This window comes from Schistocerca americana, chromosome 4, assembly GCF_021461395.2.
Source record: "Schistocerca americana isolate TAMUIC-IGC-003095 chromosome 4, iqSchAmer2.1, whole genome shotgun sequence".
Lineage (NCBI taxonomy): Eukaryota > Metazoa > Arthropoda > Insecta > Orthoptera > Acrididae > Schistocerca > Schistocerca americana.
Genome location: NC_060122.1, coordinates 244014093 through 244040387, shown reverse-complemented (window position 1 = coordinate 244040387; position 26295 = coordinate 244014093). Strand labels below are relative to the sequence as shown.

General features: G+C 41.2%; 1 protein-coding gene across 6 annotated transcripts in view; it reads right to left on the bottom strand.

The window, feature by feature from the left end:
* The window catches only part of LOC124612878, a 139411-nt gene extending 113318 nt beyond the window's left edge, over positions 1-26093 (bottom strand). For 2 of the 6 annotated variants that reach the window (XM_047141319.1, XM_047141320.1), the window contains exons 1-2: positions 25688-26093; positions 239-292 (exon numbers count right to left, since the gene is read on the bottom strand). The gene's annotated coding sequence lies outside the window, so the exon portion shown is untranslated. The remainder of the gene's footprint in view (positions 1-238; positions 293-25687) is intronic. The other 4 variants (XM_047141321.1, XM_047141318.1, XM_047141323.1 and 1 more) reach the window with 2 other exon arrangements.
* Positions 26094-26295: the final 202 nt, after the last annotated feature.

The following is a 26295-nucleotide window of genomic DNA, read 5'->3' as shown; positions in this document are numbered from 1 at the left end:
TCTAAATAGATGATAAAATGAAGGAGAAATAACGTGTGTACACTGTAAAATGAATATATCACATGAGTCTAAGCTGCATCAGGCTATCCACAGTTCAGAAAAACTTCACTTGCAGAATAGCAGCACTTTTGTGGTACATAAGATTTCTAAGAACAAAGTCACTGATCGATTTTCATGCACTAGCTGTTCTATAAAAGGCAAGTGATTGTTAAGACACGAGTCTTTATTGGTCACCTACCTTTCTCTCGAACAGATGTTACTGCACCTGAAGCCAAGTCTCTGTTCCACGGATCTGTAATAATTCATTATATCATTGGGAACCTAACAAAAATATCAATTCCACATAGAAACTAAGAGTGAGTGAAACATAGACCACCATTTTATTAATTTAGAATCTCATAAAGGTTTTCAGTATTTCTGATTTTTATATCATTTCTCCTGCCACTATCAAAATGTAGTATTTCACTCTACAATTATCTGAATGAATACACTACAGTTTAACTTTAATATAGTAGTCTTTCTACTTTGAATAGTTTTACCCACCAATCTTTTACCAGAAGGCTTAAAACCTCTTACATTAAACACAAATATCTGCACAAATCGCAATGCCTACAATGCATGTGACTGTAAAGAAATTCATACCACATATGTCTGAACACAAATTATTAGGATTACAAAATGGGAAACAATATTCAACTCTGAAAATTCAGTATTTTATGTTAGTCCAAAAAACATCAAGAGTGGTTGCTACAGGACTGTGGTAAAAAGCTGTAATCAACAACATCCCACACATGTCAGGTGAATGTTCAGGCCAGGGTAGCAACAGCACTTGACTGCTGTCAAAGATGGCTTGCATACATCTGGTTAGGCATAGTTCTGATGAAATCTGATGTGTGGAATAACATGAATAACTAGCAGCAAACTGGAGTCTGAAAGATCTCGTACGTGGCAGCTACAGTTCAGAGTGTCCTCAAATATCAGAGTGGAGATTGCCTGTTGTAAAGAACTGCACTAAAATGTAATATATTTGTGTGTATCTGCCAGACTAGTCAACATTTCACAATGTCAGATTGTAGTCATCATGGTAGTCTTACATGCTTACTCAACTATCATTTTAGGAAAAGTTTGCAGTGTGTTATGTCCAAAAAAACACCACATTTTGCCTCTTGCCCGTAAGTCAACTGCAGTCTGAGATTTTACTACTGGATAATGCGATCTGATGTTATGACTTGCATAACGCAGTACATCCCACAGCAGATACGATTTATTTTTGGTACATTGCCACATACACTCTCTTGAGTTCAAACTTATTTGGACTATTCTGCCTCTCTGTCTCAAATCTCACAAATGTTATTGTTCTTCGATAGTTCCTTCAAAGAAAAGTAAATCCATTTGGACTTATGATCTTGCACAATCAGTGAAAATGATTAATCAGCCAAGAGCAGTCATGATTCACCACAGTGTATGCTACTGTAAAATTATGATGCTCATGTAAGAAAAAAATTATTTTCAAATATATTTCAAAGCACAGTTATTTCCATTTCAACAATCAAATAGTCAGCCTTTTCTTTTCCTTCAACATTTACCTTACACTACAATCAATTCAGATCTAACTGCCAACTTACCTTCCACTGTCTATCAACACCACACACTGCTGAAAATTGGCTTACTGATAGCTGTAAGGCTATTACGATGTTGAAGTGTCACTATCTGCAATGATTGCATTCAATGAATGTTTAGTCTATCATTTTACGTACATAAAGGGAGCATTACTCGAGAATCAAAGGAAGTAACTTCCACTGAGTCTTTAATTCTAATCAGTTACTTGTTTTTTGGTAGTCAATAATATTGATTTTGGGTACATATATTACAGATTAAACATTTTAGTATGTACCACTGGAAAATTCAGGCTTTATATCATGAACAGAAGCACCCAATCTTCCAAATTTTGGTATAAACATATTGCTTGGGCGCATCTGAAGAAGAGAGAGGAAGATTCAAAACAAATCTGCTCAAAAATATAGTTTTGCTGGAAACTTAAGATATCGACTGGTTTCTGTTTACTGATGATACATGCAATTAATATGTGGCCAATGTTGTTACTTTCATATTCCATGGATTATTTGCATGATAAATAATAATAATGTGGAACAAGTCATGTTACATTCACATAACAAATGAATTTATAATTACACGTACATGCTGAAAATTTAAGTTTTTTAATTATTTATTTATTATTATTATTGATATCAATATAATAGAAGGAAACATTCCACATGGGAAAAATTATATATAAAAACAAAGATGGGGTGACTTACCGAACGAAAGCGCTGGCAGGTCGATAGACACACAAACAAACACAAACATACACACAAAATTCAAGCTTTCGCAACAAACTGTTGCCTCATCAGGAAAGAGGGAAGGAGAGGGGAAGACGAAAGGAAGTGGGTTTTAAGGGAGAAGGTAAGGAGTCATTCCAATCCCGGGAGCGGAAAGACTTACCTTTGGGGGAAAAAAGGACAGGTATACACACGCACATATCCACCCATCCCCCAAAGGTAAGTCTTTCCGCTCCCGGGATTGAAATGACTCCTTACCCTGTCCCTTAAAACCCACTTCCTTTCGTCTTCCCCTCTCCTTCCCTCTTTCCTGATGAGGCAACAGTTTGTTGCGAAACCTTGAATTTTGTGTGTATGTTTGTGTTTGTTTGTGTGTCTATCGACCTGCCAGCGCTTTCGTTCGGTAAGTCACCCCATCTTTGTTTTTATTTATTATTATTATTATTATACATGCAGATGAGAGTTAGTAATTCCTACCCTCCACCGTTTACACATCACACTGACAGAAATTCTTCTACAGAACAGGAGTTGTCAGGAAGAAGCTTTTTCAGTTTCTTTTCAAATTTTACTTTGTTGTCTGTCACACATTTTATATCACTGAGTAAGTAACCAAAAATTTTAGTTGCAGCATTGTGCACCCTTTTTGTGCTAAATGTGCTTAATGCGGAAAATGAATGTCATCTTTCCTTCTGGAACTGTAATTATGTACCTCACTGTTCCTTTTGAACAACAGTAGATTACTTACAACAAATTTCATGGGTCAATAAATATATTGTGAAAGCAGTAGTCAGAATGCCCAACCCTTTAAACAAGCGTCTACAAGATGATCGTGGGTGAGCACCACATATTATTCTTACAGCACGTTTTTGGGCAATGAATACTTCCTTTTCTATAGATTAGATACCCCACAACATTATTCCATATAACATTACTGGATGAAAATATGCAAAATACAGGGTGTATAAAAAAGAATCACCTGATTTGGCAATCTATATTTCTGAAACTATTAAACATAAACAATGAATTTTGTTTGTTGATATACAGGAAACTCAAAATTTTGTCATACCTTTTCAAAGGTGTCCAGTATGACCCCCCCCCCCCCCCCCCCCCCCCCTGAGATGCACAGCATATGTCAATACGGTACTCAGATAATTGTTCCCACACTGCAGCGAGCATATCTCGAGTTACAGCTTCCACAACTGCTGTTATGTGATGCCTCAGTTCGTTCATTGTTCTTGGTAACAGAGGCACATAAACAGTCATTTATAAACCCCCCACAAGAGATAATCACATACAGTTAGGTCCGGTGACCTTGGAGGCCAAAAATGTAATCATTTGGTTCAGTGCATCCGACCCCTCATTCAGTAATGACACACTGGCATCTGGAAGTTCAAATGGTTCAAATGGCTCTGAGCACTATGGGACTTAGCATCTGAGGTCATCAGTCCCCTAGAACCTAAAACTACTTAAACCTAGTTAACCTAAGGACATCACACACATCCATGCCCGAAGCAGGATTCGAACCTGCAACTGTAGCGGTTGCGCAGTTCCAGACTGAAGCACCTAGAACTGCTCGGTCACTGCGGCCGGCCATCTGGAAGTCGGGAATGATTTAAAAATTCCCGCACTTCCAGATGCCAGTGTAGCGATGCCCCATCTTGCTGGTAAATGAAGTTGTTTGAATCAGTCTCCAATTGTGGGAAAAGAAAGTTCTCATGCATATCAAGATATGTGCTTTATGTAACAGTGTTCTTGGCACACAAAAATGGACCACACACCTTTCCCCATGAAACTGCACACAACACATTAAATTTTGTAGAGACCCTCTCAAGTTATACAACTTCATGTGGTTGTTCCGTACCCCATATTCTCACATTACGACTGTTCAGCTTTCCATTTAAATGTTAAATGGAATGTTGCCTCATCACTAAACACTAAATGTGGAAGGAAACTCAACTTCTATCTTGCCAAGAACGAAATTACAGAACTCCACACATTGTTGTTTGCCACCTTCATGAAGAGCTTGCAGTAGCTGAATTTTGCACAGGTTCATGTCTAAACATCGACACAACACACCAGATGGACATCGGGGGCATGTTTAGCTGTTGAGCTGCACAGCGATTGGTGTTCTGCAGACTCCTTGTGAAACTTTGGCAGACGCATTCAATGTCTGTATCAGACACTTGAGGACTGACACTTGGGGACTGCCCGGCAATTTGCCTTTACACAAACATGTTTCTCGGAACTGTTCATGCCATCATCTAATGCTCTGTGCTGAGTGTGAGTCCATCCACAGAAAACCAGTCGATGGTACTTTAAGGAATCTTGTTTACTATTTCTTCTGTTGTTGTAAGTATGCTTGGATTGATTACAACAGTAGAATCATTTCCAAAAAGATCTAATACTGCTTGTTGTATATTAGATGGAAGATCGCTTACATAACAGTAGCAAACGTAAGACACCCACAGTCAGAACAATGTCACCATACAATTTTGGTTGAGTTACAATGTACAAATTTCTGCATTCTTTTGGTTAGATATGACATAATCCACTGCTTGGCTATATCATCAATCCCCTAAAATTTCAGTTTATCTAGGAGAACACTGTGATCCACACAGGCTTAGATAGGTCACAGATAATTTCCACCTGTGCTATTTTGTTATTTAATGCTTGCGAAATTTGGTGAGTGAACATGTAAATGGCATCTTAGTAGAGCAACTCTTCTGCAATCCAAACTGTGATTTGCTGAGTATTACTGTTGCTCAGGTGAGGGAGGAGGAGGAGGAGACTAGTGTTTAACGTCCCGTCGACAACGAGGTCATTAGAGACGGAGCGCAAGCTCGGGTGTGGGAAGGAAGGGGAAGGAAATCGGCCGTGCCCTTTCAAAGGAACCATCCTGGCATTTGCCTGAAGCGATTTAGGGAAATCACGGAAAACCTAAATCAGGATGGCCGGAGACGGAATTGAACCGTCGTCCTCCCGAATGCGAGTCCAGTGTGCTAACCACTGCGTGCTCAGGTGAGATACTGTTCTAGAATACATCACTTTCTTCAAAATTCTGAAAAATTGTCAGCAGTGAAACAGGTTGATAGTTACTGGCATCTCTCCTATGACCTGACTTAAAGTGAGGTCTAACAATGGCATATTTCAGTTTCTCTGGACAAATGCCTTCAATTAGTTAGGCATTACACATTTCAAATAAGACAGGGTTTATTATATGGGAACAAATCTATAGTGCTCTATTACAAACACCATAAAATTGAAATGAGTCTCTATTTTTGAGAGAATATACAATTTTCTTCATTTCTGAAAGACAAGTTAGTGATACAGTAATATGACTGAATTTAATGAGAGTGCTTTTTCAATATACTGCTGAGACTTTTCTCTGTAACTGTTTGTCTCTATACTATCTACTATATTTGAGAAATGATTATTAAATATATTTGTTACTTGTGACTCTTTGTTTATAGACATTCCATTCAGTTCAATAATGATGTTATGCTGTTCTGTGGCTGGTTGTTTCACTACATTCCATGTATCTTCAGACTATTTCTGACATTATGTGCATGTTCCTTGATGTTTTTAATAATCTTTCTTAGTGATTTTAAGTAGTTTTTGTAGTGTGCAAACAACTGCAGGATCTCTACTTTTTCCTGCCAACATGCATTTCCCTTTTCCTTTTACAAGATACTCTAATCCTTCAACTGATACATGGTTTTTTACATGGCTGTTTAATATCCTTTCTGATTAGCTTATGCGGAAAGCCATTTTCAAATAATGATGTGAATTTATCATGAAATAGACTAAATTTGATGTTAGCTTTTGGTTCATAATAAATTTCAATCCAAGTCATCTCCAGTAAACTATTCTGAAAACCTTTCTCCATGAGTCATTAATTATTCTAACTGATTTTCAGTGAGGAGTGTGTGTACTGTAAGGCTCTATTTCACTTATGCTAACTATTTATGCACCATGACCAGAGAGAGCATTTGTTACAGGATAGACAGTTATTTTCTTGCTTTGAGCTTCACCAAACAAAACATTATTGTAAGATCAAAATAAGGTTTCCACATCATTTTTCCTATCAGAATCCTTCAGAAAATCTAAAAGGGTGGTTTGAAAAGCTCTCAGAACAGAAATGAAAAAAAGTACTTACATCACTGAAACTTTTTTTTATTTTTCAATGTAGTGTCCTTGTAGATTAACACACTTGGTCCAACAATGTTCCAATGCCTTGATCCCACCTCGAAAGTGAGTTTCCTCCAGGCCTGCAAAACAGTCATCAACTCCAGCTATCAATTCTTCATTTGAAGTGAATCTTCGTCCGCCAAGAAAAATTTTCAGTTTTGGGAAGAGATGGAAGTCTGATGGAGCCATTTCAGGTGAATAAGACATGAGTAGCAACAATTCATATCTTAGTTCCTGTAATTTTGCCGTAGCGACAGCACGTTTTTGATCCAGTGTCAACAGTCGCAGCACCCATCTTGCAGATATTTTTTTCCATTTTTAATTCTTCAGTTAAAATGTGATATACCTTTCAGATGACCTCTGGCAAGCGTAAGCAATTTCATGCACTTTCAATCAGCGATCCTCCATGACCATTTTGTGCACTTTTGCAATGATTTCTGGAGTAGTGATACATCTTGGCCGACCACTGCGTGTATCACCATCTAAGCTCTCCCGACCAACTTTAAATTCATTTATCCATTTGGCAACAGCTGAATATGAAGGAGCAGAGCCCCCAGTGTATTCTGGAAATTGGCATGCATGCACTTTGCTTTCACACCTTTTTTACAAAGTACTTAATCACTGCTCAAATCTCTATTTTTTTCCATTTTCACAAATCACTATGCGGGAACAACAACAGAGCCATGTCACCGCCACAACACTCTTCCAAGAGCACTGATGTGGCACGTGTTTACAGCAACAGTCCAATAATATCACGTGAACAACTTGTTGCCCTAGCGCTGACCTCTCGTGGTGATTCTGAGAACTTTTCAAACCATCCTCGTACAGCCATTTAACATTATATTCGATGTTTATAAATTTATACAAATTTCGACTTTAGAATACGCAATAATTCTGGAGCTACGATTCACTATATAGTCAAACACATAGAAGCCAACGTGGTGAACAGTACACACCCATTGGGAAAGTGGCAGGTACCATGAAGTTAAGCTGCCGGAGCAATAGTCCTCTGTCCAACTCTCTGTCCAACTGCTACTCCCCATCTCTCTGTCCATCTGCTCCTTACCCTCTCTCTGTCCATCTCCTCAACCCTTCTGAGACCACCTCCCTCTGCTCCCTCTATCCCACCTCACACCCTCTACCTCCTCCTCATATCTTCTCTCTCTTCCTCCCCATCTCTCTGTACTTCTCCTACTCCCCGTCTCTCTGATCATCATCTTTCTCTCTCCCCCTCCTCCTACCCCTCTGTCAGCCCATCTCCACATTCTCCTCTCTCGATTTATCTCCTCCTGTTTCCTTCCTCTGTCAACCCCCTCCACCCCCTCTTTCAGTCGATCTCCAGAGAATAGGGGCACTTTCCACACTTGCGATCAAAGCAGTTATCAAAGGAGGAGGCACAGGATGGGTGGCCAGGCACGGCAGACAAACACCATACGTATCTGCTGAGGAAAAAATCGTGGTGGTAAGACAGTGGTAGCTCTGCAGCTTTTGCATACAGACTCTGAACCAGACTATCATAAAAGGCACTATTGTTGGCCACGATGGTGGATTGTATTCCCACAGTCTAGTTTTGAATGGAAAAGGGACTGGTAAAAATTGGGGGGGGGGGGGGGGGGGGAGAATCCACTCCCCAAGAAGTAACCCTGAGGACACATAGGAACCGCGTACTGTGGGAGGCCAGGTAAGACACCTGGGATTACCAAGGAAGTTTCCTATCGAGCATGAGCATCAGGAATTTCATAGTTTCAACGAACGGAAGAGCAACAAGCCCAAAATGTAAAGATGGTGGAAAAAACCAATTGCACTGCCTCAAATTCACAAAAATGGTTTTGTCAGTGAAAAAGCAAATGCCATTTCAATGCTCCATAAGTAGAGCTGATCAAGACGACCCTAAAGATGCCGCTCAAGGAGACAAGTCCACAAGGAACTGCAATAGATAACACAATCGTCAACGAAAAGGGAGCTGGACATGCCCGGTGGCAGACAGGCCATAATATGAATAATGGTGTCCTGTAAGGCAGAACCCACATGTGCCTTGAAAACTTGGACTTTTAAAAATTCCTGAAGGAAACCGGACATGTGGCCTCTGAAGCCCCACATATAGACAGTACAGACGATACCAGTCCTCCAGCAGGTGTTGTAGGGTTTCTCTAAATCAAAAAACATGGTAACAGTCTGGCGCATCCACAGTAAACTATTCAGGACATGGGTCAACAAAGTGACAAGATGGTCAAGTGCAGAATGGCGTGCTCGAAATACACAATATGCAGTGGTAAGTAAACTGCGTGACTCGAGCTACCATACCAGCTGGGCATGAATCACACACTACATCACCTTGAAAACACAAATGGTGAGAGAAATGGGGCAATAACTAGAAGGAAGGTGTTTGTCCTTACCGAGCTTAGATTCGGTACGACAGTGGCTTCACACCAGCGTCTGGGAAATGTGCCCTCTGTCCAGATGTGATCGTACTTATGAAGGATAAAGTGCCTTAAATAGGACTTATATAGTGTATGTAGACATATTATCTACGGAGAGTATAGAATTTGAGAAGTAGAGGAGGACTTTAGGTATTGAATGATCAATTAAAAAGTGAATGCGAAGTGTAAAATAGATTTGCATCATTACCACAGAATACCTAATTATAGTATACACAGAAACGTATTCTAGGGTAATGAACCGTGAAGCCTACTCAGAATGGATAAGGGGGGCATACCTGGCATTTGCTAAGTATATAGGGCAGGTGTACCTACATGGAGATAGGATGACCTGTGGCCTAAAAAACAGGGATGTATTATTAGGGGCATACCTTACAGAATGGAAAGAGGATGTGCTCTCATAAGGTCAACTCACAAGCAAGGTACAGGTACTGATCCTAGAAGAAGGGGACAGTATCGTGACAGAAGCCACAAATTTTATAGGGGTTATTCTGGAAAGTTTGAGTTCTATGCACAACTAGCACTATTACGTTTCATGAAAGTTTGCGAGGATCAAAAGAACACTTTCATTTTGCCCAGAGTTCCTCCAAGCTACAAGAAATAGTAAGAATAGTACATACTAAGGAAAGGTAGTACAAAAGATGAGAATAGAATGTCATGAACACCTGGAATTTATGATTGGAAATAAAGGAGGAGCCTTCACAATTCCTAAATACTAGTGAAGAGCTGACTAAAACCTCGAATGAATGATCAAGGCTTAGTATTAAAGTAGCACGAGAGAGAATAGCGAAGTAGTAAGCAAAAGATTATTCACGGTTACTGAAAGAAAAGAAATTTATACTGTTAAAATATGAAATTGTTATTATCTGTGATATTATTTATATAATGATTATGTATAAAATATCACATGTTCGATCTGAGGGGAGGGATATGTAGTGTTTCGAGAATTTCTCCATAAATTCTAGAACCACTCAGCCTTCTACCGTCACAAACATATGATATTTTAGATATGAGTATGAGAAAGCGGAATCCTACCTACAGCACATCACATGTCTGTATGTACAGGTTTAAATTCAGTCACAGGAAGAATGTAGACACAGCGGTCGAACGGCACCAACAAGTACCTGTCTGGCAGTCCACAGATGTTTAGTGAGTGCATACAAGGGGACCATGGAGTATTTATGTAACTCTGTGGTAATAGTGTCAATGGCTACCGTTAGTGAAAAAAGAACTCTTAAAAAACTCTTATTCCAGCCTTGCTAGAGGCAAGGCATATTTCATGAATCCTGTGATATAGAGTTATGGTTATTACGCCAACTCTTTTGTGGATGTAATTAGATTTGTTTCTGAGGTGAGGCGATATGAGTGACTTACAAGCAGTCAGATGTTTATGTGAGAAGGGAGAAGTTTGTTCTGTATGAAGTTTTAATATATTGTTAGTTGATGAAAAGTAACCTTCAAGTATCTATTTATTTCGCAAGTAGAGGAAGAATTTTAAATATTCCTGTACCTAGCATCACTCTTCGGAAAAGAAATTTAAAGAGATTCCAGAAGCCAGCGAAGAAGATCATCTGCGGACAAGTAAGTCATCTCCTAAAAGGAGTGGAAGTTAGTATATCTACTTCACACTTCAATCATCGTCCAAAGCATTAGAGTGTACCATCACGAAGCAATATGAAATGGAATGAGCAAGCGAGGACTGCGGTACAAAACGCAAATGGTCGACTTTGGATTATTGGGACAATTTTAGGGAAGTGTGGTTCATCTGTAAATGACACTATATATAGGACACCAGTGTGACCTATTTTTTAGTACTACTAGAGTGTTTGGGACCAGCACCAGGTTGGATTGAAAGAAGACACTGAAGCAATTTAGAGGTTAGCAGAACCAGCATTTGAAGCTGACTGCAAAACAATGCTACTGCTGCCAACATACTTAGGGAGCACGAAGCAAGATGCAAGAAATTATAGCTCATGTGGAGGCCTACAGACAGTCATTTCCCCCCCGCTCTACCTGCATGTAGAACAGGAAAGGAAATGACCATTTATGGTACGGGGCACCCTTCGCTACACAGTGTACAGTGGCTTGCAGAGTATGTATGTAGATGTAGACAATAACATGCCTTGCAAACACATCCCAAATCACACAATTAAACTGCTAGAGCATGCCACCTCTTCACACACCGCACTCTCTGCAACAATGTATCATTTCCACTCCAAAACAAACACATCGCATCTCAATGACGTCACACAACACATCGCGGCACAGTGCAATTACGTCATTGGTCAAAGCAGACAGGTGGTATCCTACAATGTAGAATACCCACTTTTTTAATCTGCCTATCTGCAGGCTGCTGTTTGAGATTGTTGACAAAATGTCTCAGGAAAACTTACACAGCTGAGGTATTGTACTGCATGTGATAAGATACACAGCACACATTCAGAGATTTTACAGAATCGTACACATTTGCAGTAAACTACAAATGGATACACGGTTGACTGAGAATTATACCAGTGATTCCCAACTTGTATTAGGAAACTATTATTTTCAGCAAAGTCTTGAATTTCTCTCTCCTTTTCCGCTACTCCCCCCCACCCTCCCCACCTTTCCCCTGCCCTCTGTCTAACCAGCAGCACTTCACTGTCCACCACCCGCACCATGCTGTGTGTGTGTGCTGTTTTTGTTGTGCCTATCTGCGACACAGCATCTCCACTATATGATGAGTAGCAACTTTCCTGCTCGTAATACTGTCGCAGAAGAAGCTGAGTAGCACCGTGGTGCAGTGGTTATGATACTAAACTGTTGCATGGAGGGCCGCGAGTTCAAAACCCACCTGGACTGTACAATTTTAATTTCTATAATCGGTTCGAGTACATTCTAGAAGTATCCACAAATGTCCAGAATCATTGTACTGGAATGTTGTGTAGCTGTATACATACTGTATGTCTCCTGGCCGGAGGCAGTTCGCTCTGCGCTCTTGTATGTGCAAGTGCTGAATAAACCTTTGTTAAGTGAAGTTAGTGTTTGTCATTCATCTACTTACACTTTCCTCTATGTGACATTATTCTGGTGAAGATGCCGGGTATTGGAACTTGTGATACCACACATTATCAACGACACAGTGGCTCCCATCAGGCCATGACAGAGCAGCTGTTTACGTGGCGAGAAACCAGAGTTTGAGCCATATTCAACAGATCGCAATCTATCGGAGACAGAAGAAGAAGAAGAGGACACTAACATGACAGCAACTGCCACCACATGAGACATCCTTCCGGGTTCTCTGGTGACAATGGCCAAGATCCAAACAAGTGGCTGAAGGTATGTGAGCGTATAGCCAAATTTAACAAATGGGATAACACCCTATGTTTGGCTAACATATTTTTCTACTTGGAGGGCACTGCCAAGCAATGGTATGAGAACGACGAGGAGAAGTTCACAAGCTGGGAAGTATCCCAGGCAGAACTGCGCAAGTATTTCGGCGACACACGACAGAAGTGCAAGGCTTAAGATAAATGAATGTGCAGGGCACAACATCCAGGAGAAACTTCAGCATCCTACATTCAAGATGTCTTGGAGCTGTGTAAAATAGAGGATCCTAGAATGAAGGAGGAAGATAAGGTTGCACATCTCATGAAGGGTGTTGCTGAGGACATGTATCAAGCCCTACTTCTGAGGAGGTTTCGTCAGCAGACGACTTCATAGAATGTTTACAGTATATCGAGACAATGCATGAAAAAGAATTACACCCAAGAAGTTTGAACAGCTCCCATACGTCGTATTGATGTCTGTGATGAAGGAAGAAACTGATTTCGCAAGTGTTCTTCGTCAGATAATGAGAGAGGAAGTTCAGAAGGCACTAGGGATTCACAGCGAGCAAAAAACTGAGATGCTTCAAGAGGTCATAAGGGAGGAAGTGGAACAGATATTGAATCCAATCTCTCGTCCTTCATTTCCCTTTAAAACGGTGAAAAAGTCAAGACCCAGCTGGAGTTACGTTCCCACAATGCTGCATGAGGAACATGTTTGAGCACCAAGATTGACGTCTGGAGGACCCAGGATAACTAACCAGTATGTTACCACTGTGGACGACCGGGACAAGTGGTGTGCTATTGTCGAGAAAGGCGGTGGATATTTGATGATGCCCACACCAGAAGACAGCAGACCGGTCTTAGCTGATGCCAAATCCGGGACGACGACGAATGGGTGCAGGATAACATAGGTCACCATCACTGCACGCTAACCGCCGGAGAAGATGCTCCCCAACACGCCGCCATTGCCATTTCGAAGCTCCAGCCGATTACCTAGCTGCCGCAACCTGGAAAACTAAAGGGTGCGACATTCCTTAGAGGTGAGGCCACCAAAGGGAAAAATCCTCCGCCGTCGATCACTACAAAAATGATGGGAAACTACGTCGATATCCTCATGGATGGCCGACCAGCCCAGGCTCTTGTGGACTATGGAACATCTGCAGAAAACCGTATCCTTCGACAACAAAACATCTCTGCTGAAGGTGGCTAGTGAGAAATATGTAAAACCTACAGGAAGATGTACCATTCGTTTGGGTATAAGTGGCCATACATAGCCCTTAGAATTCATTGTCTTACAAGAATGTAGTCATGACGTCATTCTTGGATGGAACTTTTTGAAAGCTTCTCAGGAAATTATAGATTGTGGTCGCTCGAAAATTATGCAAGACGAGGTGAGATAGTGTGGACACAAAGATGCACATCCGAGTGTGGGGAGACTATGTGTGCTGGATAAAGTGATCATTCCTGCAGTCAGCATTAGAAAGGTAACTGTCACGTTTCATGCCATGCATTAACCCATGGATCTTGTAGTGGAATATAAGAGAAGTATACCACTGAAGAATAACTTGGCCATACCAGTCTCCGTCGTCTCGTTTAAGAATGGATTCGGGGAATTGTGGATAGTTCACTGTCACCGAGAACTGCAGATCCTTCCAAGACGCATGCGCGTAGCAAACGCTGAACCATCAATTGAGAAACAGCGGAGCGTCATAGAAACCTCCCATGCCAAGTCTGTGGGCAAAATTAGCACTACCACTACGAGACAAGATCTTCTAGTTCGGCTATTACCAGATTTCACTAAGGAACAACAGAAGAAGCTACTTGCCATTCTTCAAGAGTTCTCTGAATGCCTCAATCCACAGGTGAAGAGCAAATTAGGCAAATTGACAGTGAAGCACCGGATTAGCACTGGAGACCATCAACCAATAAGTCAGAGAGCATACCATGCGTCAGCAACAGAACGTCAAATAATTCGTGACAAGGTAGAAAAAATGATGAAGAATGACATCATTCAGCCTTCGCAGAACCCATGGTCATCACCAGTGGTCCTCATCAGGAAGAAGGATGGCAGTTGGCACTTTTGTGTTGATTAAAGGAAGCTTAATAAGATAACTAAAAAGGACGCTTACCCTCTTATATGAATTGACGATACACTAGATTGTCTGAAGAGGGCTAAGTTTTTCTCAACCATGGACATGTACTAGGGATACTGGCAAATCGAAGTAAATGGGGCTGATCATGAGAAAACCGCATTCATCATCCCTAAGGACCTGTATGAGTTTAAGGTAATGCCGTCTGGTTTGTGTAATGCACCAGCAACTTTTGAACGGATGATCGATAATCTTTTAAGCCTCCTGAAGTGGATGTTATGTCTTTGTTATTATTATACATTATAGTGTTCTGACAGACATTTAATGAACATATAAAAAGACTAGGGGCCGTTCCTGTGTGTCTCCAACAAAGCGGACTGAAACTTAATCCAAGAAAGTGTCTCTCTGGAGCAAAAGAAATCAAAATACTTGGACACCTTGTGTCAAATGAAGGTGTGCGGCCAGACCCAGAAAAGGTGAGACCTATGATGGAATTTCCTATTCCTAAAAGTATTAGAGATGTGAGAAGCTTCCTCAGATTTTGTTCTTATTATCGTCATTTTATCAAAGACATTTGTATCAAAGCCAAGCCACTCCAAGAGTTGCTAAAAGCTGATGCTAAATTTATCTGGGGTGGTGCTCAACAAGATCCTTTCGATGTGCTGCAAAAAGCTCTGACAACTGACACTGTACTTCGTCTGTAAGATGAGAGGATGCCTGCAGGTATGGGATCGGTGCTGTTCTGGTGCAAATTTCGGTTGGAAAAGACAAGGTTATAGCCTATGCTTCTAGGACACTTACAAAGGCCGAGAGAAACTACTCAACTACAGAAAGAGAATGTCTTGCTATGATCTGGGCCATGTGCAAATTTCGACATTATCTCTATGGAAGGCCATTCACAGTTGTTACAGACCATCATTCACTTTGTCGGTTGACAGGTCTTAAGGATCCAACAGGACGACTTGCCAGGTGGGCACTAAGTCTTCAAGAATATGACATTACCATAATATACAAAAGTGGAAGAAAACACCAAGATGCCGATTGCCTCTCAAGAAACCCTGTGGAAGACCATCAAGACTTTGATGAAGATAGGGACTGTCTCGCTGCACTCCAGGATCTCTCTGCTGAGCACAAGGACGCCAAGATATCTCAAACTATGCTTGCCTTAAATCGGTCAGAGGATGTGAAAGGACAGTTTAAGGTAGTTAATGGATTACTTTCCAAGAAAAACTATGATCTGTTTGGAAAGAGGTGGCTACCAGTGATTCCTAAACACACACACTTAGATGTTCTACAGAAATTCCATGAGACACCTGAAGCCAGACATTTAGGATTTATTAAGACATACGATAGAATCCGCAAGAGCTTTTTCTGGACAGGTTTATTTAGGAGTGTCTGTCACTATGTGTCGCACTGTAGAGAGTGCCAGAGGAGAAAGGCAGTTCCTCAGAAGCCACCTGGCCGACTCATACCAACTCCACCAGTCAAAACGCCTTTCCAGCGTGTTGGGATTGACCTCCTGGGACGATTTCCAATGTCTGCTAGTGGCAATAGATGGATTATTGTTTGCATTGATTATCTGACACACTAAGCCATTACAGCCAAAGTATCCGAGGTAGCCAAACTCATAGTGGAAGACATTGTATTAAAACACGGTGCCCCAAGTTCATTAATTACGGATCGAGGGAAAGTTTTTCAATTGAATCTTGTGACCGGGATAAACAGTTGGTGCAACATTACTCATCACATGACGACTGCCTACCATCCACAAACTAACGGGCTTACTGAACGCCTTAATAAGACTTTGGCCGACATGCTATCAATGTTTGTCAATGTTGAGCAGAGCAACTGGGACGAGATGCTACCTTTCATGACATTTGCCTAAAACACCACCAAACAAGACACCACAGGATTTACGCCATTTTTACTGGTGCATGGGCATGAGGCAACTACGATGATGGACACTGTGTTTCCGTTACATCCTGATGATGTGGGCGACAACTACATTGGCCAGGTGTTAATAAGAGCTGAGGAAGCTCGACACTTAGCTTGATTCCACACGTTGCAGGCTCAAGAAAACTATTGCTGAAGGTATGACGCGAGCCACCACCCTGTTGCCTACCAGCCTGGTGGCCGCGTCTGGATCTTCAATCCTGTTCAGAAGGTTGGTCTCTCTGAGAAACTCCTCAGGCGCTACTTTGTACCTTATAAGGTTTAAGACAATTGTCTGATGTCAGAGATAAGGTCCACATCCTTCGAATGAAGCCCTATAAGGATCCTGCAACCAGGGTAAATTCGAAGCTCCAGCGACAGGCAACAAGCGGAAAGGTAACGAAGAGCGTAGTAGCAAAGGAAGTTCTAAGAAGATCACCGCCAGGGCGAGACTGTCATCAGGAGTCGGAGTATGCCAGACCGATGACTCGTTCCTGGACTAGGATGCCATAACACCGAGATGCTGTTCTCTTAAGAAGGGAGCAATGTCACAGGAGAAGCTGAGTAGAACTGCGTGAGAGTTCAAAACTCATCTGGACTGTACAATTTTAATTTCTATATTCGGTTCGATTGGATTGGATTGTTTGAGGGAAGAGACCAAACAGCGAGGTCATCCGTCTCACCAGATTAGGGAGGACGGGGAAGGAAGTCGGCTGTGCCCTTTCAAAGGAACCATCCCAGCATTTGCCTGGAGCGATTTAGGGAAATCACGGAAAACCTAAATCAGGATGGCTGGACACGGGATTGAACTGTTGTCCTCCCGAATGCGAGTCCAGTGTGCTAAACATTCGGTTCGAGTACATTCTAGAAGTATCCACAAATATCTAGAATCATTGTACTCGAATGTTGTGTAGCTGTATATATACTGTATGTGTCCTGGTCGGAGGCAGTTCACTTCGCGCTCTTGTATGTGCAAGGTAATTCTGCATTATTTATGTAATTTTTCGCATATTTCCACCACCATGGATCCTTGCTCCTTCAATCTGCATCAATACAGAAAATTTTCCTTATCCCTAGCCAGATCTCAGTCCCACATACTGTTCCTGCATTGTTGCTTGGCTCAAGGAATCCCCCCTACTGGGCTTACCATCAAATTGCCCATCTCTGGCTGCCACCCCACCTTCCACGATGACCCACACCTGTTCAGTTTCTGCCAATCCTTAGCCCTCACCAACATAGTCCTGCAAAACCATGTTAACCAAGCCCAAATCTCCTTGCATACCTTCTCTCCATCTGCAAAATTCTACTGTTATGTAATCCCAAATTACTGGAACTCTTGCCCTGCAGGAACGTGAGCAACATGCACAATGCCACCTCAAAAAGCTCCCTACCCTTCTCACTTCCTACACCCACTTTGGAGTACCACTGTCCACCATCTCTACAGCACCACCAAACCTCCCCCACATCCCCCCATAGCTGACAAACCCTGCCTCGCAGACCTACTACACTCACCCCGACCTCCAAAACTCCCTCCCACTACCTCACAGAATCCAGAACATAGACAGACCCACAACACAGTAATGAACCTTTCCTCCAGAAAGAACCTTTAGCCCCACAGAAATGTCAGTCCTTTCCAGAGGCCAAATCTTTTGCCTCACTCTCAAATTCAATCATGCAGGACTTGTGAAAGACCTTCTCTTCTTCTCCCAGTCCCTACAATGGTAACACTTTTTTGGCACCAACCCTACCAGACTCAACTAAAGACCAATACTGAACCTTGCCTAACTCAGTACACTCCTCCAACCAACTGCGATCCACCCCCACTGCCCCCTAATCACCCCGTTAACTTTCCAGAATTTATCAACCTCAAACCTTGCCTCACAATCATTCCCCAAATCCCTCTACATGCAAACTAACCTTACATCCACAGAAAGAACCGCAGTCCACCATCTAAAAACTGACCCCAACCTTATAGTCCTACCTGCAGACAAAGGCTCCACCACTTGTCAGACATTTCCAACTACAGACCTGGCCACAGCGACCCCATTCCAGTAATCCAGTAGGATCTCCTGTCACTATAAAATCCATAGGCTCATCACATAACCTCCACCCGGAGTCTCTCTCTCTCTACTCGCCCCTACCACTCTCCGCACTTCTACCTTTTACATGCTTCCTAAAGTCTATAAACCCAGGATACTTCATTGTGACTGGTTACTGTGCCAACACTGAGAGAATCTCTGCTCTCATAGACCAACATCTTCAATCTATTACCCGAAACCTATCTCCTATATAAAAGATACCGACCACTTCCTCCACTGACTCTACAGTCCCTGTCCCTTTATCACACGGTGCACTGCTCATCACTGTTGACGCCACCTCCCTGTACACTAACATTCCTAATGCCCATGGCCTTACCGCTATTGAACACTACCTTCTCTACGCCCGAAGGATTCCAAACCAACAACCTCCTTCCTAGTCGCCATGACCAACTATGTCCTCTCCCACAATTGCTTCTCCTTTGAAGGCATTACCTACAAACAAATCCATGGTACGGCTATGGGCACCCGCATGGCACCATCTTAAGCCAACCTACGCATGGGCCATCTGGAGGAATCCTTCCAATACACCCAGAATCCTAAACCCCTCACCTGGTTCAGGTTCATTGATGACATCTCTGCTATCTGGATTGACAGTGAGGACACCCTATCCACATTCCTCCAGAACCTCAACAATTTCTCCCCCATTTGCTTCACCTGACACTACTCAACCCAACATGCCACCTTTCTAGATGTTTACCTCCACCTCAAAGATGGCTATATCAGTACCTCCGTCCATATCAAACCTACGAACCACCAGCAATACCTCCACGTTGACAGCTGCCACCTGTTCCATACCAAGAAGTCCCTTCGATACAGCCTAACCATCCGCGGTCGTTACATTTGCAGTGACGAGCAGTCCCTTTCCAAATATACCAAGGGTCTCACTGAAGCCTTTATAGACCGTGATTATCCTCCCAACCTTGTGCAAAAACAAATATCTTGTGCCTTATCTTTCCAGTCACCAACCACCTCCCAAAGTTTCACCATCTGGTCACAGGGGAGCATTCCCCCTCATAACTCAGTACCACCAAGGACTGGAGCAACTGAATTACATTCTCTGCCAGAGTTTTGATTACCTCTCGTTGTGCCCTAAAATGAGAAATATCCTGCCCGCTATTCTTTCCACCCTTCCCACAGCGGTATTCCGCCAATGTACTCATTCATCCCTGCACAACCTCTACTCCCAAGCCCGTACCTCATGGCTCATATCCCTGTAATAGACCTAGATGCAAGACATGTCCCATACATCCTCCCACCACCACCTACTCCAGTCCGGTCACTGATATCACCTATCCCACCAAAGTCAGGGCTAAATGTGAAACCAGTCATGTGGTCTACAAGCTAAGCTGCAACCTTGCACTGAATCCTCTGTAGGCATGACAACAAACAAGCTACCTGTCTGCATGAATGGCCACCGAAAACTGTGGCCAAGAAGCAAGTGGACCACCCTATTGCTGAACACGCATCCAAACATGATATCCTTCATTTCAATGACTGCTTCACAGACTGCACCACATAGATCCTTCCCATCAACACCAGCTTTTCTGAATTGCGCAGGTGGGAACTTTCCCTGCAATACATCCTACATTCCTGTAATCCTCCTGGCCTCAACCTTTGTTAGCCACTGTTCTCACCCATCCAGCCCTTTCCCTGTTCCCATTCCAGCACTACACAGCCATCATTCCACCACCACACCCAGACTTTTTCTCTCCTTTTCCACTACTCCCCCCCATCCCCCACCCCACCTCTCCCTAGCGCTCTGTCCAACCTGCATCACTTCACAGTCCATCACCCCCACCATACCATCCCTCCTCTTCCTCGCCCCAGCCTCCTCCTAACCCCCCCTCCCCCCACCAATTTGTCACTCCCATCATGCACTGGTGCTGAAGCTTGTCGTGTGGTTTCAGTAACCTGAGACTACAGTCGTGTGTGAGTTGCGTTTGTGTGCATGTATTGTTGACGAAGGCCTTAATCGCTGAAAGCTTTAAGTGTGAGTGTCTTTTTGTTGGGCCTATCTGCGACTCGGCATCTCCACTGTATGGTGAGCAGCATAGTGTTACTTTTCATATCGAACTTTCCATTGTTTGAAGAGTGTAATTTTGCCATTTATTGGTGCTGCTGCATATTATAAACCATCTCGGCTAGAATATCATCATCTTTCAGATCCATCTAAATTTTTGTCCTATGGATTTTTGTACAGTATCCTTCCCAGGATATTGGACACACACACACACACACACACACACACACACACACACACACACACACACACACACACACCTACATCTATACTCTGCAAAACACCATGAGGTGCATGGCAAATGGTACATCCCATTGTAACAGTTATTAGGATTTCTTCCTGTTACATTCATGTATGGAGTGTGGGAAGAATGATTGGTTGAATGGCTCTGTGCATGCAGTAATTACTCTAATCTTATCCTCATGGTCCCTATGTGAGCGATACATAGTGGATTTTAGTATATTCCTAGAGTCAACATTTAAAGTTGGTTCTTGAAACTTCGTTAACAGACTTTCTTGGGCTAGTTTATGCCAATCTTCAAGAGTCTTCCAGTTAAGTTCCTTCAGTATCTCTGTGACACTCTCCCACAAATCATACAAACCTGTGGCCATTCGTGCTGCCCTTCTCTGTATACGTCCAATATCCCAAACTTTTGTCCTATCAGGTATGGGTCCCACACACTTGAGCAATATTCTAGAACTGGTTGCTTGAGTGATTTGTAAGCAATCTCTTTTGCAGAGTAATTGCACTTCCCAGAATTCTACCAATAAACTGAAGTCTGACACCTGCTTTACCCACAACTGAACCTATGTGAACATTCCATTTCATATCCCTACAAATGATACACCCAGGTGTTTGTACAAGTTGGCCAAATTCTACAGTGACTCATTGATTATTCTCAGTGGTATTATAGTCATACAATACTATGTTTTCGTTTTGTTTTGTAAAGTGCAAAATTTTACATTTCTGAACATTTAGAGCAAGTTGCCAATCCCTGCATCATGTTGAAACCTTATCAAGATCTGACTGAATATTTATGCAGCTTCTCTCAGATAGTACTTCATTATAGATAATTGCATGCTCTGCAAAAAGCCTAATTTTACTATTAATATTATCTGCAAGATAATTAACATACAACATGAACAGCAACGGTACCAACATACTTCCCTCGGGCACACCTGAAGTTACTTTTACATCTGACAATAACTCTCCACCCAAGAGAACATGCCGTTTCATCCCTACCAAAAAGTCCTCAAACCCGTCACAAAATTAATTTGATACCCCTTATGATCGCACTTTTGACAATAAGCGCAGATGCGGTACCAAATCAAATGCTTTTCAGAAATCAAGAAACACTGCATCTACCTGGTTGCCTTGATTCAAAGCTTTCAGTATGTCATGTGAGAAAAGTGTGCACTGGGTTTCACGTGATCAATGTTTTCATATCCATGCAGGTTGGCACTGAGGTCATTCTTTTCAAGATACCTCATTATGTTTGAGCAACGAATATGTTCTAAGATTCTACAACAAATGTGTGTCAAGGGTACTGGACGGTAGTTTTGTGGGTCACTTCTACTACCCTTCTTGTAGGCAGTTTTCCAAGAACTGGGTGCGGTTTTTCGTTGAAGGGATATACAATAGCTTATAATTAGAAGACTGGCTAACACAGCCGCAAATTCACTATAGAATATGACAGGGATTTCATCAACACCTGGAGCTCTCAATTTCAGTTCCTGTCTCATTCACTACGGACTGAACACTAACTTTGGTGCCACTAACAGCATTTACATACAACCAGAATTTCTTTGGGTTCTGAGAAAGATCACTTGACAGTATCCTGCTACAGAAGTCATTGCACCTTTCTCTCATGACAGCCAAATGCATTTCATTCAAGATCTCTATCTATAGCCTTACACTTTGTTTCACACATATTATGCAGTAATCTCTGTTCCTTCAGAAGTTTATTTACAGTGACTGTATATCATGGAGGTCCCCACCAATCCGGAGCATGGGTAACTATTCTTTTAAACTTGGGCCAGAGTTCCTTTACATACTGGAAGTTTTAAGTTACACACTACTGATTTTTTATCTAGTCCAATGAACATATACATCTTCCTGCTTGTTTTAGTTGTCGTTCGTTGCTACAACCATATCATGGTCACTGATACCAATTTTGATGTGGACATCCTCAAAAATGTCAGGTGTATTTGTTGCTATTAGATTCCATATGTTTCCAGCATGAGTGAAGTTCCTGATTGTCTGTTCTAGGCAGTTTTTTGAGAAGCGATGTCTTATCACGCCTACCACTAACTGCAATTATTATAATTAAATCTTGGAGGATTAAAGTTTCCACCAATGATTACAGTATGACTGGAGAATTACTTACAAGTGAACTGAGGTTTTCTCCAAAGTTTTGTGTTACATCAGGATATGAGCCTTGTGGGCAGTGGAAGGCTCCAATTATAATTTTATGCCCACCTCTGATACTGAGTCTTGCACAAACAATCTCACATGCAGCTTCATACAATTTCTGTTTTTAGTATTACATACTACTATTCTACAAACCAATACCACATTTCTCCATTTTGTAATTAACTCTCAAGCACAACTACAGCTCAGCAATGCTAACTGAGCACTGTCCACAACAAACAATAAAGTTGGAAAATACAAAAACCATTTGAAAACAAGTTTCAGCACTATCTGCTGGTCAATTATGGAACCATTCAATAAAATAAGAAAAAAAGCTGAAAATGCCTAATTGATAACCAGCATAAAATGTAAAGAAGGCAATGTACCCTTTTCATATTTTTGCTATCCCATTATGATATTTCCATTATTTGAAATTTTATTTTTAAAACTCTTCTTTGTTTTGGGCTCTTGACTTAAAATTTTACAAAAAAATTAAATGCTCAACTGACATACCCTGCCCGAGTTATGATAGAATCAGGCATCTGAAATGCCTGATTTGATATGGATTCTAAGAATAAAATAAAGAAAAGTTTTAAAAGTACACTTTCGTACTTTATATTTGGATTTGTTTATGAAACTGATCTTTGCATGAATCATTACTTAACTGCTTTTATGTCCCACCTGTTTCAGTTCTGACCTACAGGGTCCACAACAAATGTATTTCAGGAACACTTTTCCAAAGAATATACATGGTTTAAATTACCAATCCCCTGCAGTGCCGAATGTGGATGGTAAGTGTAAGGGGCTTTTCAATTTTATTCTATGTCAATGAAGAAATTGAGTTAGAATATTGCTCTTTGCACCTAAGATTGCCATCAGGTATGTAAACATTTAAGAAAAAATGAAGTTTAGATTCAATTGTCTACGTATCACTCCACAACTTCAAGGTTCACCAAATTTGATTTTTTTCCAATGGAGTCATCTTTAAGTGAAGATAAGAACTATTAATTTCAATCCCATAAGCTTTTCACCATTGTTTTTATCTAATACTATGACTAAAGACTTAGCCTACACTTCACTAGCTTAAGTGTGTAATGTCTCCTTGAATAAAATTATGATATTTTTAAACATCATGAATTTCAAGAAGAGTATGAAAACAGTGCATGCTTCAACATTTTTCACAATCAATCTAAATAGTGTATCTCACTTTTTAGACATAATTTCCACTTACTGGTCTATGTACTTCATAAATAAAAAAATGAGGTCTGCAGATCAACTCATTACTAAGTAGTAGCTCTCTCAAAATAAGGAAATCGGTGCCCAGCTAATGAAGGGCCTTCAAAACTGAATTTCTAAAAATGGTTAGACTTAAGACAGCAATATTTGGCAGTTTTATTGTTATGACACGTAGGTGTACCAAATACGACCCTTAAAAAACCTGGAGCTCCATAAATTTGTATGGATACTAGTTATGTTCTTTCTCAATTACTATGTTTAACATCACAATATGTATGTTTAAGGATTTACCAAAGTAATTCACTGGTTATTAGCTCCTGAGGCATAATGTGTAATGTGCCCTCGATGTACAAACTTTAATAATAAATTTCTATGAGGCAGCAGGCCACCATCTTTAGGCATGGAGTTGAGTAGCAGTAGTTGTATAATGCCTTTTTATGTGATGGTTAGTCTGAGCAGCACAAGTGCTAGGAGACAGGGTAGGTAGTAATGTCACAGCAGAGAAAGTATCCATCCAGTGCCCTCTGATTATGGAAAGGACAAATGTGACCATGATGTGGCAAAGTAAACCCTCCCTTAAATTGCAGGCATGGGTGCAAGTTATTAACCATGCCTGAATTTGAGCCTACACCAAGTGTTTAGTGAAATAATTTACCCAGCCATCTGTTGAATCCTAAGTGCCAATAGCATTTACTCCCAAATTTTCCTGACAGATTGTGCCAAATCCCCATTGATTAGTTTATTATCTACAGATATGTAGTGCTTTCTTAATGATGGCCTACCAATAGGACAAAAGAATTTTTGTATTTCAAGACATCTCGTGTACTCTAAGACATTGATCAGCAACAATCTTGTGCAGTTTTCTGGTTCACCTCTGTCATCAACGAAGGTACTGCTGGACAATGTATACGATTATCCACAATGAAAAGGGGTCTATCATATTAGAGAATCCCTTAAACCAAGAAGTCCCTTACACTACTCACGATGATAGACGTTTTATTCTTTCAGCGTTTTTCGTAACTCACCATGTTACATCGGTTAAGAAACTGACACCTATTCAAAATAAACGAAATATAAGAATTTGTGATGCGCATGAGTATTGTACATTCTCTCTCATGTCAGAATCAGGAAGACAACGGCTTAGTGACAAATATAGAAACCTTACTTTGTAAGAAATTGGGCATTTCTTCGCCTGGGCTTATACAAGACATATTTTCTTATAGGCTATTATTTTTAAGCCTGATACTCATTTGCACAAAATATTCTATATCAGTAAATCAGAAATACAACGAACACGTCGTAAATAAATAAAAACGAAGTCCACTTCTTGCAGAAGTTTCTTTGGTGAAGTACGTAAAACACGACGAATCTGTGTGTTCCCAACAGCATGCGTACATTTGCTTTAACGTATGACCAGATTGATAAAATTAAATATAAAAACACCGTATGCGTAATAGAATAAATATCAACAGTGCTTTACATTCTATATATTGTCGTAATAAAAGGCATTCGCTAGGTTTACGGTCGGGCTCAGGCATGTACATAATATTTAGTTTCTGTCACGTTATGCAGCCATTCCCTATAACAAATATGGTACAGATACCAAATGTAATTAGAAATGTAAGCACCTTTAAGATTAGGGGTGGCGAATTCTTCAATTATGTAGCGCTGTGCGATTCTCACTCTCTACCATCCACAATTTCTTCTTTTCTTCATAAATCAAACTTCTCTGACGAATTATGAAAGCTGACACATCAAATACATCACTGCTCCACTTACACTCTGGCTGTTTCTGCATTTCAGCCTTTGTTGTATATAAACAACGGATTCAATACAATGCAAATACGAAAACCTAGCCGCAATAGTTGTCAACCTCGTAACTCACTTTGACATCATCACTGGAGATGGCGCTACGTGGACTGGCAATTGGTATCAGGTTCAATTTCTTCTTTTCTTCATATATCAAGTTTTTCTGCTCGAGGATGAACTTTGACAACTCATCTATCACACTGTCAATTCAAAATCAACATTCAAACTTTGTCGCTGACAGAACGCAAAATTTTAGTGTGCCAAAGATCACAATCAACCGCCAAAGTATTTATTCATAAACCACGTCCGTAAGCAACAGGAGCCGGGTTTAAGCCGGGATCGCACATATAACTAAGTATAACTTCTGTCATTCCCTAGTGAATAGTGGCACCGTGAGATAGCGTTCAAACATGGCGCCACAAATTCT